We start from the raw sequence: 18,037 nt of genomic DNA on the forward strand, positions 1-18,037 counted from the left end.
GTTGTCCATTTTTATTCTTCTTCAACAAATGGATTCAGATTTGATCCTCCGATCCAACTCTGCTACCTTCCCTAGATTCTAGGAACTGACTTTCAAGCTCCTCCCTTACCCATAATGCCACTGACCACTGTGTCATTGGGGTTCGAATGGAGAGATGATAAATCAGCTAGCAAAGGAGAGTAGTATTTCTGGAAATGAATTCATCCTGAAGTCTTGGTGAGTACCTTCATGAGGTGGACCTGTTTTTCACAAAATCTCACCATGAAGACATTGATATATAGGCTGTATTTTATACAGCATACATCATGGATACAAGTCGGTTAAAAAATAAAAAAAAGATAGCTGTGTGCACAAGACGCGGGATAAAAAAAGTGCCCAATTCTGGTAGAAGCACTGGTGCCAGGATGGGAAAAAAATGACAGCGTAGAATCCTGAAGACACAGAAATATTCCTACAATGGGGCTAAGCCAGATCCAAGGTGAAGATGGTCCCTCTGTTGTAGAAGGAAGTAGCAGTCAACAAAAACTGATAGGCCAAAAAAGAGCCATACAGATGATAGAGTCCACTATTGAGGATAAGAAAGAAATTATGTATTGTTACTATTATACAAGAAGCACAGAGTTTCCAGATAGAAGATATACAAAAAGATTAAGAGAAATTAGATTAAAGAAAAATACTATCAGAAGCTTCAAATGCAAATTGTTGTTCATTAATACAACAGATATGTGAAAAACATTATGCAGACCAAGAAATCTTGGGCCATTTGGATAAAGAAGCAACTGAAAAAGTTTGAAAATATAAAGAACAAAATCTAGAGACACTTGAAAACATATAAAAAAGAAATATGGACATGGTAAAGAAAGAGAGATCTGATATGGAGGAATATTTATGCAAAGGAGAAAGTCAAATTAATTAACGCAAAAAGGCATCCCCAAATATATTCGAAGAGAAATACAGGCAAAGGCATCCGGATATGGAAAATTTCACAATAAAAAAATAAGATCACAAAGAGCGAATGTAGAACCAGAAGATTAGTCAAGGAGAAATTAAAAAATAGAAGCTGAAGTTATGGAATACTTGCAAAGTGAAGGATTTAGTGTAGAAAGTCTAGCACAGGTTATATCACACCATGATGGAACAATGAGTCCCCAAAGTAACGAGAAACAGGAGGAGCAGGAGATATCTGGAGAAGAAATACGGACATGGGAAATAAAAAGAGATTTAATATGGTGCAATATTTATGCAAAGGAGAAAGCAACACTAATCAATAAAAAAGAACAGCACCAGAAATATTTGAAGAGAAATACGGGCAAAAGCATCCAGACATGGAAATGTTTACAATACAAAAAATAAAAAAGCAAAGAGGAAAAGTAAAAAAAGGATTATTAATGGAAACGTTAAAGAAATAGAAACTGAGGTTATGGATTACCTGCAAAGTGAAGGATTTAGTGTAGAAAATTTAACTCGGATAACATCACAGCAGGGCAGAGCAATGGACACCCAAATTAAGGAGAAACCACTGGAATGGGAAGCATCTGATCAATTGCCATATGAAGATACTTTGGAGCCTTCCACAGGAAAGTAGTACAAATGTTCAGTTGGAGTTGGACAGCAAGGGAAGGAACAGAAAACTATGGCAACTCTGACGCAGTCAGTGTTATGGAGTGATAGGCCAGTGAGTTCCCATATGAAAGAGGAATGGATGACACAGGATGAAACGAAAGAGAACGAGGCACAGGAAGGTGCTCTGAAACTTTCTATAGAATGCCCGCAGGAAATGGAGAACAAAGAATGTGCCCTCAGTTTAGAAGAAAATGATCTAAGAGAAGAGTTGCTTGATTTAATAGAGATGGATAGATATATTAAGATCAATGAAAGAAATAGACCACAGAATGTCAATAAAACCCAAAATGTTAGAAGTTTAATAAAAACAAATGAGCACCGTAATTAGGACTGTCCATAGATATTCATGCGATATAACAGAAGTAAATAGGATATATTACTGTGCAGCTGAATTAAAAACAGATAAAGTCTTACTGTAAGAACACAGGGTAGTGAGGGAAAGGAAGGGGAGAAATCGAATGCCATCATGGAAGTATCGATTAGAGAAAACTATAAAGCAGTTAGGACAAGAAGTGTCACTGTTAGAGTATAGAAGAAACAAATCAACAAAACTACTCAAAGATAGACGTGATTAAAGCAACACACACCGTATCAGAACAGATCAGGCTCTATCATGCACTTTCGCAAATAATAACCTAAAAACAGCACAGGTGGAAAACTTAGAAGATATGTAGATAAGTATAAAAGAAAAGAAATTGATGCATTTAGATAAATATCTATGAAGATCCTGTGGGGCATAACAAAGATGCTAAATGGCTAGAAGAAGTAAAAGAAAGAATAAGAAGTTCAAATGTACAGGATATGAAATGGGATGAAGTAACAGCCAGAGAGATTGAAACAAAGTTAAGAAAAACTCCAAACTGGAAAATCTGAAGCCCAGATGCAGTACCTAACTTCCGGCTAAAAGTGTTAACATCTTTGCATGAAGATTTAGCCACAAGTAAGAACTATTTACATACATATCCTGAACAGACACCAGTCTGACTAACCACTGGAAAAACAATACTCCTACTTAAGAGCAAACCTGCAAGCTATCCTAAAAACTACAGACCAATAACTTGCCTTCCGGCGACATACGAACTATACAGTGGAACTGATACCAACAGAGATTATAGCCATTTAGAAGAACACTCAGTCATGGCAGTAGAACAAAAAGATAATAAAAAAGCCACATGGAACAAAGGATCATTTTTTTGTTAAAGTCATAATGAAGAACTGTAAAAAGGGGAAAATGTAAGTATGGCATGGATAGACTACAAAAAAGCATTTGACAGTATCCCACATTCATGGATAAGAGTCTTAAAAATGTATAAGATACACCTTATACTGATCAATTACATTACAGTGACCATGAAACAGTGGCAAACCACTTTGCAGTTAAGCCATGATAAAGAACAAATTATTATTCCAGGAATAAAAATCCAAAGGGGATATTCCAGAGTGACACACTGTCACTGCTGCCTTTTTTCTTCCCTTAACCCATTAAGCTGTTTGCTTAACTGATTAGAACATGGCTACTATTTGGCTCCCAGAAAACAACAATGTGTAAAGACTTTTCATTTTCTTTTTGTAGATGATTTAAAATTGTATAGTTCATCAGATGAGGAACTGAAAGCACAACTGCAAGTGGTCAAAACATTTCCCGATGATATAAGAATGTCATTTGGTCTTGATAAATGTGCAAAAGTAACCTTTAAAGCAGGAAAGCTGCAGCACAAAGAAAACATCAGTTTTGGATGGTAATGTGACACAAAAGAACTTGAGAAGGAGGAGTGTATAAAAATTTGGGAATTGAAGGATCAACAATAAAATGTGAACAAGTGTGAATAAAACTTGGTAAGGAATATTTTAGAATACTTAAATTAATACTTAAAACAGTATTGGCATCTAAGAACAAAGTTCAAGCTATAAACCAATTTGCTTACAATCTTGGAGTGACTGACTGGCCCCAAAGGGTGTCAGATGGGTTGGACAGGAAAACAAGAAGGGTGCTTGATGCACATCAAATGATTTATAAAAATCGGTGCATACCAAGATTATATGTTCCCCCTTATGAAGGGGGGATGGGCATTCTTCAAATTGATTACATGTATAGAGTTGAATTCATGGCACTACATACATATCTGCTGACCTCACAAGACACAAACGTAGTGAAAGTTTTGAAACACAAAGAGAATAAGTCTAAGATGAATTCCCTGCTTAGTTTAGCAGAGGCATATCGGCACCACGTGGGAATGGAAATCAAGCCAGAAGTAGATAAAAATAATGAGCAATTCAATGTGACAAAAAATAAAAGAAAGAATATAAGGTGAAGGATCAGATGAGAAAGCAGGAAGTATGGAAAATGCATAAATATAGTTGCAGGTACAGAGAATTCTTGGAACAACTTCATGTTGATCGGGATTGAATGCAGGAATGATTAAGGTGAGATGAATGTAAACCAAAAGACGAAAGGTTAATATTGGTGGCCCATGATAGTGGCCTACATACATGTTGGTTTGCAAAGTCCACTGAACATGTGGGAGAAACAGATACACGTAGGTTTTGTAAAACAAAATTGGAAAAAGTTGCACATCTTGTTGCTGGTTATGCTATACTAATTGCAGAAGGACCGTATACTGAAATGCAGAATAATGTAGCAAGACTGTTGCATTGCGGATTGTGCAAGCATTATAATACTGAAGTAGCTGAAAAGCACTGGAAAAATGAGCCACAAAGTGTCATAGAAAATGATGAAGTTTATATCACATGGGATCATCCATTAACAACAGTTCAAAAAACAGATGTAAGAAAACCAGATATAATAGTCCATGAAAAGAAGACAAAAGTAGCACTGATCATTGAAACTGCTGCACCCAGTGACTGCAGTGTCTTATGCACAGAGAGACACAAAGTCAGAAAATACCAAGATTTGCAGGCAGAAATGAGGGCAATATGGAAGAAGGATACCCATACATGGATCTTATAAAAAAATAATTTACAATCATACTTAGATATGTTACTTATACATGTAACACCATACAAATTGCAGGAGTCATTACTGGGCACATTGCAAGTGCTTCGAAGAACACTTTTGGCTAACATCAAAGACTGAAACAATACTAGTTTCATGAACTTTAATTATACTTTGATTTAGGAATGGGGTCCATTCCCGTCATGGTATTAGAAACCCAAAAGACTTGGAGAAATTAAAATAAAGGTACCTCAGATTGAGTTTGCTGTTATTATACAATATCACAAACAAGGTATCTTAACATAGATATGACAGAAAGTGACAGCTGAAAGATCAGGAGCTCAAGCAGGAACTATGGTTCCCATCAACAATTCTGTTAGGCCTATCGAAAAGACATGGATAGGGGGAAGATGGGAGGGAAGTTGAGGAGCAATGAAAATGACAACACATGCATAGTTATGGTGAGTCCGTAACTTCTGTATCTGATGATGTCATTTTCATTCACTCCTCAATGAATGAGAAACAGTCCCCAGTTACGGTAACCTTGGGTGGCCCAAATGAAAGGATGTTCTGGAGAACCACAGAACCAAATACAGCTCTGTTTCTGGAGATGATGTCCAATTTGTAAAGAGCAATAAAAGTATGAGCATTAGACCACGCGGCAGCTGCATAAATGTCATCAATGGAGGCTCTAGACCAAAATGCAGCTGATGTGGCCATTGAATTAGTTGAGTGTGCTTTTGGTTGTCTTGGTAAAGTTAGGCTTCTCATGGAATAAATGTAGGAAATACAATCTGTTATCCATTTGGCTAGTGTAGTTTTGGGGAGGGGTTTCCCCATCTTATTACTAGAAAAGGAGACCAACGATTGATCAGTTTTCCTAAATTCCTTAGTCCTGTGAAGGTAAAAGTGAAGTTGTCTATGTACATCTGAAAGATGTAGGGTATGTTCTCTATTATTTTCAAATTTGGGAAAGAAAATTAGTAAATTGATCAATTGATTGATATTTGTTTCAGAGGCAACTTTTGGTAGAAAGGAAGGATTAATGCGTAGAGCTACTACATCTTTGTGAAAAATCAAATACAGTGGTTTCAAAGAGAGTGCTTGGAGTTCAGAAACTCATCTTGCTGAAGTTATGGCCACCAGAAAGACCATCTTTCAAGCAGAAACGTAAGGTCTACATTAGCTGAAGGTTCAAAAGGTGGATGCACCAAAGTGTGCAATACCAAATTCAGGTCCCATGGTAGAGTGAGGTCCCTAATTGGAGTAAGCAAAAAGGTACCTTTAAGAAATGCATCACATAACTTACATGAAGCCAAAGGAGAAACATTATCTTCAATGTGGTAGGTGGAGATGGCTGCTAACTGAACTTTGATGGTGGAGAAACTTGCCCCACTTTGAAAACTGGAACAGTGAAAGGATCCAGCTCTCTCTGATGAGTCCAAAAGGAAAACCTCTTCCATTTACTCTTATAAATCTTCCTACTCGAAGGTGAAACAAAAACCTGGCAAACTGGGGAGGAATGCCTGGAATGGAATTTCTAGCCATAACTGTAATTGGAGAAACCATGCAGTCAACTTTAGACCTGCAATGTCCAAATGAATCATCCCTGATGGGTGTGACAGGAGGTCTTGTCTGGGATCCACTATCCATGGAGAACTTACTAGGTGCGACCATAGGAAGGGAAACCATACTTGCTAAGCCCAGAAGGGGGCAATAGTGATTACTTTCCTCCTCAACCAGAGCACTTTCTGAAAAACATGGGGATTATAGGAAGGGGAGGGTATGCATAAAGGAGACCGGAGGGCTAAACATGGACTAGAGCATCTCTTGGTGAATATCCCTGAGAGGAACAAGGGCAAAGAACATGCTGCATTTGTTGTTGTAGGGAGAAGCAAATTGATCACAGCACAGTTGACCCCATTTGTGGAAGATCATATCTGCCACTGATTGATTGAGATGCCATTTGTGAGGTATCAGGATGGTGCTGCTGAGCTTGTCCACTAAGATGTTGGATTTCCCAGGTATGTGTGTCACTACAAGAAAGCAGTTGGAGGAGATTGCTCACTGCCAAACTCACTGCTTCTCTGCAAAGGGGCTAAGATCTGGTTTCCCCCTGCTTGTTAATGTACAAGACTACCGACATGTTTTCCATTTGAATAGCAATAGTTCCTAGTGGAAGAGAGGTCTGAAGGTCCTGCAGTGCTAGAAGCACCTCTGTCATCTCCAGGACATTTATATGTAAATTGGTCTGTTCTGGGAACCATGTGCCTTGAACAGTTCATCTCACGTAATGCCCCCAATCCAGCTGGAAGGCATCCATGGTCAATATGGCATTCAGCAGAGAATGAATTAATGGACACCCTTGACAAATTTCTTTGGAGAGTATGTACTCCAGAAGGGATTTTCTGCAAACATGAGATAGTTTTATCGGACGTCATAAGGGATGTTGATGAAAAGACCATTGCACTACTAGTGTCCATTGAAGTCCAAACAGTCTTAGATGAGCTGCTACCACTGCCATGCATTTGATTAACACCCTGGGGGCTGTGGCGAGACTGAAGGGTAGGGCTCTGAACTAGCAATGAGTGGTTCCCAGCCAGAAGCATAGGTATCTTTGAGAGCACCTGTTCATTTTGATGTGTATGTGTCTTGAAGATAAACAGAAGGAGAGACAGAATAGACTGAACCGTGACCATCCAAAATTTGGAATTCTTTACAAACTGGTTCAGACGACTGAGATCAGATAACTGAAATATCCTCTGGATATGAACATTTGCACCCATTAATCTTTTGCGATGGCTATCCAGCCTTTTAGACACAAGGACAAGTGCCCCCTGACTGCCTCCAGAGAAGAACAGTTGGGCAACCTTTCAGGAGCACTGAAAAGTTTTGTCTGAGAGGGAATCTGAAGACCCTTGATTGTGTGGACCCCCTCTGCTGCATGGGTGGCATCTTCCGTTGCAACTATTTCCCTCTCTGCTACTGGGGTAAAAGTCTTCAAATGACTCTTGGAAAGGTCATTGAGATTTCCAGAAAACATGTTTTTACCACCACATTAATTCCTAGAAAAGGGTCTCTGTGAGGTAGAAAAGCAGATTCCTACAAGGTCTTTCCATCTTGCTCAATGTACGAACGTGTCTCTTTAATGGTTGGCCCAAACAAAGAAGATCCATCAAAAGAAGCATTTGATAAATGATTCCTTGAAGGGCTCCGCAAAATCGTACAACCACATCCAGGTATGTCTCCTAATGGCTATGCCTGAACTGGCCACCCATAATGAACCTTCATCTACATGCGAGATTAACCTTATGGATGCATTTGTAATGGATTGCAGGGTGGCCAGCCATGAGGAAAAGGACTTTTGTTCCTCTACAGACATGGACCCAGGGTTAGAGATAGAAAGTTCCTTAAATAATTCCATCTGTAACCTAATGAAATGTAAGATCCCGGAAACTACCGTCCCATCAGTCTGACAAGCCTTATCTGCAAGGCCATGGAGCGTATTATCATGGAGCGTATTATCATGGAACTTATAAACAAAGACATTGGCAACCTTCAAACACTGGACCCCACCCAGTTTGGGTTTGTGAAGGGCCGATCTTGTCTCCTGAACCTGATTGACTTCTTTGAATCAGTCTCCAGAGCCATGGACAAGGGTAAGGTGGTCCACACAGCCTATCTAGACCTTGCCAAGGCCTTTGACACCATCCCCCACTCTGGAACCATAGATAAACTTACTAAGTTGGGCATTAATCCCTATGTCACCCAATGGGTTGCTAAATGGCTTACTGATAGAACCCACACTGTAAAAGTAGCCGACTCCAAATCCAGCTCCAGACAAGTGACAAGTGGAGTACCTCAGGGTTCAGTCCTGGGGCCACTCTTGTTTGGCATCTACTTCTCTGAAGTACAGGTCAACACTAAGGGACTCTGGCTAACAAAGTTTGCAGATGACTGCAAACTGGGAGCCATTACTGAATCCCCAAATGATGTGGATACTCTACAAAAGGGCCTTACAGAAACAGATGCTTGGTGCCAGAGCCATGGGCTCAAGCTCAATGCCAAGAAATGTATTGTTATCCCCTTTGGGAAAAACATGTATCCATGAATTACCATATAGGTGGCAGTACACTAAACACAGAAAGTGTGATAAGAGACTTAGGGACACAGGTGGACAGTGGTCTCACCTTCGATAACCACATCGCCACAACAGTCAGGAAATCCTTCTATGTGGCACACCTCATCATGAAGGGCTTTTCATCCAGAAAAAAGGAGGTCATTGTCCCACTGTACTCATCCCTCATTAGACCCATTATAGAATACAATGCCCCATTTGGTATGTACCTCTCAAGACATCTGCAACAACTGGAAAGGCCTCAGAAATACCTCACTAAAAGAATCACAGGCCTAAAGCAGATGCCCTACGCTGACCATCTTAAAAAACTCCAGCTATACTCTGTCGCATATCGTCTACTCAGAGGCGATCTCTGCTTAACATACAAGGCCATGTCAAACCCAGAGCTGTTGGACATGCTACACTTAAAGAAATCCCAATCCCTCAGAGCTACATGCTCCAGGGATCTAAACCTTGTCATCACAATAAACAAAACATGTTGGAGGGATAGGTTCCTGACCCAGAGACTCCCCAGACTCTGGAATAGATTGCCCATACATGTCAAGCAGAGTGCCTCTTTGGACCTCTTCAAGAGGAACCTTGACAATTGGATGGGAGAAAGGAAATTCACCCCAGGGATCACGTCAGTCGCCCTGCTAGACAGGAGTCCAGGAAAGTAAATAATATGGGAATAAATAGCCTGGGAATTGTTATGGCTAGGCTTGTATAGGCCCTAGGGCTGATAGCCTAGTACCAACCTATGAACCTAAGTGATCATAAGGCAAAGGTCACTGAAGCATACACTCACTTCCCAAAACTATTCAATACCCTAAACTCCATATTAGTGGGATGGACAGTAGAGCTCTGCTCAGCTAGCTCCTTTCTGGTGGCTACCATAACAACCTTGGCATCTACAGTGATTCCCTTGGTCAGTGTTGTCTGTCAGATGGGACACTCAAAATTTTGTCTGGGCTTCCTGGGATCAGTTCCATGGAATCCCATTCAGCTCATCCCTGGGGGGGGGTGTTACCCAAGATGTAGATGGTCCAGACCTGAAGGCATCCAAGAACACTGATTATACCATGACCCTCCATTAATATTCCAAAACGTGCACGCTGATTGGCCTTTGAGGTCCTGTATCCACCTGGTGCTGCACTAGGTGGGTGCTCCCTGGTTTCCCGGTGAACATGCCCCGAAACTCCTGCAACACTGCTCGGATTAATCAAACCTTGGTAGGCGATAGCAGCTGGGACATTGCTATCTCTTCCACCGAGGTGTCAGCCTAAGCCTCACTGTGGAGATCAGTCACAAGATTTCTCTCAGACTCTTCCTGCAATCCACATGAAATGCTCAGCACAAGGGCCTCCCTATCATGGTAAGGTTTCATCATGTTAACATGGTACAATTTGTGCCCCTGCCTTCTGCCTAGCAGTTCCACCATGTAGTTAACATCACTTACCTTTCTTACCACCTTGTAGGGTCCCTCCCAAGCTGCTTAGAACTTGTTATGTCTGACAGCAATGAGAACCATCACCTGCTGCCCTATAGCATACTGTCTAGCTCGAGCATTCCTGTCACACCACACTTTTTTTCTGTTGCTGGGCTTCTGCCAGGTTCTCCTGGGCTAGGCCCATGAGTTCCCTGAGCCTTGTCCTGAAGTTCAGGACATATGCCACAACAAACTCCTTGTGAGACTCACACTCACCTTCCCACTCATCTCAAATTAAATCTAGAGATCCCCTCACCCTATGCCCATACAGCAACTCAAAGGGTGAAAAATCTGTGGATTCCTGGGAAACCTCTCTGTAAGCAAACAACAGATGGGGCAAATATTTGTCCCACTCCCTCTTAAACAGATCTGCAAATGCCTGTAGCATGGACTTTATTGTAGAGTTTAACCTCTCAACAAGGCCATTAGTCTGGGGATGATAGGGGGTGGTCTTCATGTGCTTCACCCCACAGGACTTCCACTGACAAGCCAGCAGGTCTGACATAAAATTGGCACCTCTGTCAGACAGTATTTCCTTTGGGAAACCTACCCTGCTGAAAATCTCTAGCAAAGCATTTGCCACCTTCTCTGTCTCAATGTAGGACAAAGCCACTGCCTCAGGATATCATGTAGTATAATCTACAATCACTAGGATATACTTTTTCCCTGTGGAACTTGGGGTACTCAGAGGACCCACAATATCCATAGCTACCCTCTGAAATGGCTCCTCAATCACAGGCCAAGGCATCAAAGGAGCTCTCACCTTGTCTCCTTCCTTGCCTATCTTTTGGCACTGCTCACAGGTCCTGCAGTACCCTGTTACATCTCTGGAAATTCCAGGCCAATAGAGGTTTTGCATAATACACCTCTTTGTATGTTTTATGCCCATATGACCTGCAAAGGGAATATAATGGGCTATGGCTAGAAGCACCAGATGGTAAACTCTTGGCACTACCAACTGCTGTGCTCTCCCACCTTCTAGCCCTCCCTCAGGGGGCCACTCTCTGTACAGTAACCCTTTGTTCCAGTATACAAATTCCCCCTTCCCTTCAGAATCAGGTGCCTCCCTAGCTACCTGCCTAAGGCCTTGCAATGTAGGGTCTGAGAGCTGACCATGTCTCAAGCCTCTCCTTGTAACCCTTCCCAGCTCCCCTTCCACATGAAGTCTGGCATTCTCTGACAGCGGTGCATCACTGTCAGCCTGGGTACTACTACTCACCTCTACCTTTGCAGTTACTCTGTCCAAGGGACCATCAGTACCCACAAGCAGCTGTGGCTCACATTCAGTCTCATTGCTACAGAGTAGCTCACTCCCTGAAGTAACCACCTCAGCAGTCCTGGCTGAAAGTATGCAGTCTGTCTAGGTCTCCCCCAGGCTACCAGACCCACATGCTTATCTCCTAGCCTTGCTGCATGTAACTGCATAAGTACATAGTACTGCCTCATCCAAATTCTTCCCTCTCAGGACATCTGCAGGATGGTAGTTCCATACCCCTGTTGTCGCAAGACAACCCACTGTTGACATTTTGTCTTTCCCACTTACTGGCTCCCTCACCTTTGGTTCCCCACCTTGCCTCCGTGGACATCTGTATGCCACATGTCCCCACTGGTTGCATTCAAAACATTTAACCCTAGCTCCTGGATGTGTACCTGGACTAGTGGCTTCCCCTGCTCCTGGCAGATTCTGTTGGGGCAGTCTGCGCTGCCCACCATGGGTTCCTTTAGTCCCATGAGCAGTGCTGGGGGTCCCTTTCCTGTGCAGGGCTGCCCTGCTTGCTAGGCATAGGTCTCCCTTCTTCCCCAACTCCTCTGAAGTAGCACACTGTCTGTCAGCTAACCAGATCCTCATGTCCTCAGGCAAAGTTCTAAGGGCTTGTTTCCTTACCACAAGGACTGCCAGCCCTTCAAAAGCGGTGACCTGACATCCACTCACCCAGCTATGAAAATAAGTGCTCAGTTCAGCAACATATTCACCTTCATTTTCATCTGCCTTGTGTCTATGCTCACAAAACTTTTTCCTATACATTTCAGGTGTTAGCTTAAAACATTCCAACAAGTGTCTTTTTACAGCAGTATAATCAAAACAGTCAGTGACATGCATTTTTTACTAAAGACGTTACAGCTTTACCATGGAGTAAAAGGGTCAGGAACAGTACCCAGAGCCCTTGGTCAACTTCATACTGTTTACATACCCACTCAAACATATGAATGAAGCTATCAAAATTATCCCCTTCTTTAAACTGTGGAACACATTTACTGACCTTTTGTGCTTCTGGGGTCTGGTTACTCCCTTCCCCATTGTCTCCATGACTCTGGCAAAGAGTCAGCATTTCCCTCTCATGCCTCCTCTGACGTTCATTTTCCTCAGCTTGTAGACTCCTCATTTTCTCGGCTGCTTCTAGTTCCATATGCCTGGCCTCCAACTCAAGTCTCTTTAGCTCCAGCTGGATTTTTAAGTCCACTGCAGACAGGTTGAGATGTCCATTTTCTGAGGATATTGTATCTCCACTGTCAGTCTGATTGTCCTCCAGGCTGATGTTTACCAATGCATCTGTAACCAAGGCTGCAATCAGGTCTGTTTTAGTCAGGTTTTAATGCACCAGTCCCCTAGCCTGGCACATCTCCGCCAGCTGGCTCCTTGTCAGCTTACCATACTCTTCCACTGACATGCTGCCTGCTCACCCTGACTAACACTAAGCTAACAAAAGAAATAAAACAATTGTGATCTGAACTCTGAGTATACACTGCGTGGCTGTTTTAGAGTACAAAACACTTTTAGAGATCCCTGTACATAAGCTACAGGAATTCGCTCTACTCACACCACTACAAGCCAATTAGTATGTGAAGTAGATCCCACCACTGCCAAACACTTGTGACGACCGTGCCCTGGCCCAGCAATCAAGGAGCCACAATCCTCACCACTAACACCAGGGAGGTCGTCTCCTAGAAAAAAAAAGGATAACTAATACACACCATAAAGTACAATTTCCCTTAAGTGCGCACAGAGATCAGTCAGTCTGGGGCTGGTTGCTCCCTTGCTCACCAGGTCCCCAATAAGACTCTCCACTGGCACAGCTATAGGATCCAGGTCTCAGCCTAGCTGGGCAAGCTAAAACCTCCAGTACCCTCTCTGTCCAACCAGTGCTTCATGTCCCTGCCAGGTAGCTGACACACTACACACACACTCTTAGAGATAAGTATTTATGCAACTTCGCAGACACTCCTGGGAAAGGCTGACATAGATTCTCCAGCTGTGCCCCTTTACCCAGACCATACGGTAGTAAATCCTGCCACCACCCAGCTAATAATATCAGCTACTAAAAGGCCCTTAAAAGGGTGTCCAGTTATTACTGTGCAATATTATTATCCAATGGTAATGTGACTATTCAGTCTAAGGCTTATTGGAAGGGCTTAGACAGTAAACTCCTTAAAATATAATGTACTTTAAAGCATAATTTATCGCTACATAAACCAGCCACAGGTAGAATGTTTTAAAAATATTTAATAATAAATAATTAAAACACAAGACAAAACTACTACACAACAGAGATATCTAAGAGTTCAGAGATCATACAGAAACTTAAAATAATACAGTAGGACAAGTCTGATTTCAAAGAAAAATACCCAATTAATCTTTACTAGCTTTAACTATTCCTACAAGAAATCACAGTGCTAGAAACTTACATGTGAGCTTAGGCAGAGTGCTGAATTAGATATCCAAGATCAAAATGCTTCCAGTCTCTTGTGAGAAATAGTATTTAAACATTAAACAAGAAAAAAGGTGAACACTGACACCACACTATGTAGCTTGAGAAACTGAAAACAATGAAGCAAACTCGTGCAAACCAGCAGGACAAAGTAAAACCACTTTTAATAACAGTTGAGCGCTTTCACCTGTTACAATACAGGCTTCCTCAGAACAAAAAAACATTCTGAATTGCAGCCCTTAAATAGATGTTTTGGCTCCAAAAATTTTAAAGCAACATACTCCACTAAAACTTTCTGCATAAACAATAAACAAAAAATATAGAAACATATGTTTTTAACAAATATGAATTTCAGAGGAATGTGTGCATTACATTTTATAGGATACATATGTATTTATAATATAATTGTTTATTTCTGTTACCTATTCATTTTGGAATGTTTTTATTTATTGTTTATGCTTTGTATTCCAGTTATTTTTCCCATGCCGAAAATGTGGGACTATCTCTAATATCCCAAATACAAATCTCTGAAACCCTGCACAAGCAATAGAGTGTCTGTATAAAGCATTGTTTGTATTAGCTTTCCTTATGTCATATAAATGTTCATAAATTCTCCTTGCCAACTTCCTTTCTGTCTTTACTACATAAAATAAAAGACAATTTTAATTATTTGTCTACCTTCTTTCCTCTAAAGATTATTGTCCAGTACAAATGACCAGCAATGGTTGTGAAATAACCATGCCAGAGCATTATTATAAATGCAAGTATATCCATGGGCAGATAAGTGACTGAATTCCTTGCCTATAATATTAAAGATAGCTTGTAAATTTTTCCTATGGAAAATTGCATAACTACATGAAATGGTGATTTTGAAAAAGTATCTGTATTACATTCAAGAGTGTTAAATATGTGCATCACACATTTCAGAATTGTAAGGCTGTTTTTTTAGAAGGAGTTTTTTTCTCTCTCTCTCTGGGGGGGATGTGATGACAGCACTGTGAACAGTTTTAATGCATGTATATATGTGACTATAAAAGCATTTGTAGCTTTAAGACTGTTAATAGCTATAATGCACAGTCAGACTTACAGTGAGTTAAGAAGAAAAGCTGTGCAGGTGACTGTGTTCTGAGTATGCTGCCATTTTGTGTGAAAGTAAAGCTGCATATCTTTGCATCTCTGTATCTATTGCCATTATTAGTGGCACAGAGCAGCAGTGCTGGGTACTGTTGGGGTCCAAAGTGATGCGTACCCTCCCCATATTCTCACTAGAATTCCAGATACAATCTTCATCTCATCCCACACAATCCCCTCAATACAACCAGTCCCTTACACCATTAGGCGCACAGTACTCTTTGAGCCCTACTGTTAACAGCGAATAATCAGATCAGTATGCCACTTACTGTGAAGTATCGTCTATAGTAATCGCTCCAGCAAATAACTTCAATAACTGGTACAGTTAGCCTGATTTATTATGCTATTACTTCCTGAATGTGCAATAGTCAGGAGTGAGTCACCACTCCATACCTGCGCAATATGAACATCAGAATATATCGTACTACAACTGAAGTGCAATATTCTAAGCAATCACAATGTGAAGTCATAGTTTTTGCAATACCTACTAGTATAATATTGTCTAATGTGTTCCTGTCCAATTGGGGTAATTTATTGTGTTGTTAATATTTTAAGTATGAAGCAAGCAGGTTGGTCACAAGTACCCAAAACTGCACTGATATACCAAAAAAAGGTACAAACCAGATAGCCAGTCCCAGATGATTGTTTATTCTGCAAATCCATGAACCAACACTGATAAATCAGACTGCAAACCAACTATTTTAAGTATTACTGTATGTGCATTATTATTACTGTCATTCAAACTGTGTTTATTGTTATGGCTCACATGAGGACCAGAGCAACGTAATTTCATACACTTGCACTACTTATCCCCCCCCCCCTCCCCACACATTTCTTTAATGAACTCCCATTCTTACTGACCTTCAGGGATCACAAAAATCATAACTTGAACAATGCTGCAACAAAGTTGTTAAATTTGCAGCAAATACCCCTTTCAGAACCCACCACTTTACAGCACTAAAAAGTCTTTGGTTAGAACTACCCCATCAACTAACATATACTCAACTTCTTACCACCTATAAAATTATCCAGCATCCATCAGCTTGTCCAGCACTAAATAACATTCTGCACAATTATGTTCCCAGAGGGCCATTATGATGCAATGACAAAAAAACTCCTGTCTATCCACAAGCCTATCAAATTTATTGGACATTGTGTGTACTCATTTTAGGTTGCTAAGGCCTGGAACTCCTTATCTGTATCTATCAGGTCAATACCCTCCCTCCCAACCTTCAAAACCACTCTAAATGATTTCCTAGCTAAAAGCTGGCTCTGTTCTTGCTCAACACCAGGATAAACTATATTCCTAAATGTGAACAAATTCCTATTCATACCTTACATTTTACTCTCCTTTCTTCACTCACTTCCTTACTTCTCTCAATTTCTTTCCCCTGGCTTTCTCTCTTCCTGCTTGTATTACACTAACTTACCTTTAGTTTCTCTATAAACTGGCAAAATGTTCTCTAAATATTAAATCATTGTAATATGACTTGTATGTCTTCTTAATCAATGTTTTTATATTACTTCTAATGTGATATAATTATTTAAACTGTAGATGTTTTCCGTATTATTTTGAAGATTGCAAAATTATTGTTCTTAAAATGTTTTGTAATACTTTGGAGCTTTTCTCCCTGGACCTCTGCTAAAAATGGTCTCCTACACAGCTGGACTTTCCCAGTAATCAAATTTCAATCAATCGATCTCTCACAGTACGGATTTAAATTTGCTCCATAATATAGCCATCAAAGCCCAAACTCCCCCTACCCAATCCCAAAAGTAGTAAGTTCTTCTGCCCCTGAACACTATAGACCCTTATTATTCTCCCCATTAGCTAAAACATTTGAAGAAAAGCAACTTCTCAACCATTTGCTAACCTTCTGTATCCTTAGTAAACTGTCAGCATGGATTCAGAATGTCATTCAGTGCCACACCTTCACTATATATGGCAACTGAACAATCCTACAATAACATGGCCAAAGGCCAACTTACAAGCTGTTTCTTTGTGACCTTAAAGACATTGTTTGAGCTAGCTGAATATAATCTTCTACAGCTTTATGCACTTGGTTTCTCACCAAACAAAGTTAGTTGGTCCCAGATCTTTGTATTCAAACATATCATCATAGTCCCATTTATCTCAATAATTTTCTTCTCCTCTCATCTTCATTCTGATGTATTCCAAGGTTCAAATATTTGATCCTATTCATTTTTCAGTCTTCCTACTACCTGCTCTCCTCCTACTGAGCACCAGAACTGACAAACATCCAACTAACTCAACTAAACAAACTCAAGCAGTGCTCCAGCAATGCTGCAAAACTGCAGCCACCCCTATAGATCACATCACTGTTTGGCCCACACAGGCCTCCAGGGCTTGAACTACCTCACCAAGTCACATACTTCCAACTCCATATTAACCATAATCTAATAAACAAACCACATGACTGTTCATCTCCAGCCACCCTAGTACTCTTTGAACCCAATCCACCCAGATGCATTCAATCTTCTGAAAAAGCCCTTCTACATATATCAAAACGTAAGAACTCTGTAGGCTGCTCCCTTTATTCCCATCAGCTCTCAATAACCTGGAACTCCATTCCCCTAACAGTAAGACAGGACTGCTCGCTAAAGTCATTCAAACTACAGCTAAAGTCTCATTCACTCAAATCCTGGCTCAACAAATTTGCTGCATCAGATTAGCACATGATCCCTCTTCAGCCTCATCCCTGCTCAGCTCTCTCCATATCCTCCTCTTCCTGTACTGTAACTCACCCCCCCCACTTTTGTTATAGTCCTTCACCCTCGAGAAAACTTGCCTTCTGATTCTCATCTCTAGCTGTCTCACAACTACACCTCTTTTAAGACATGTAGCTTTCTGTTGAAAATAGGCCCCAGAACTTGGGTGGAACCTCCAAAGGTGGTGGTGTTTCCATATTCATAAAGGATGTGCATACCTCCAGACTGGTAGCCCAACATAATGCATCAGCGATACTTAACATTGTGCAAGACAGCGATTCAGGTCA

The sequence above is a fragment of the Protopterus annectens genome, chromosome 13.part0 (genome assembly GCF_019279795.1).
Source record: "Protopterus annectens isolate FY-2018-M chromosome 13.part0, PAN1.0, whole genome shotgun sequence".
NCBI lineage: Eukaryota > Metazoa > Chordata > Ceratodontiformes > Protopteridae > Protopterus > Protopterus annectens.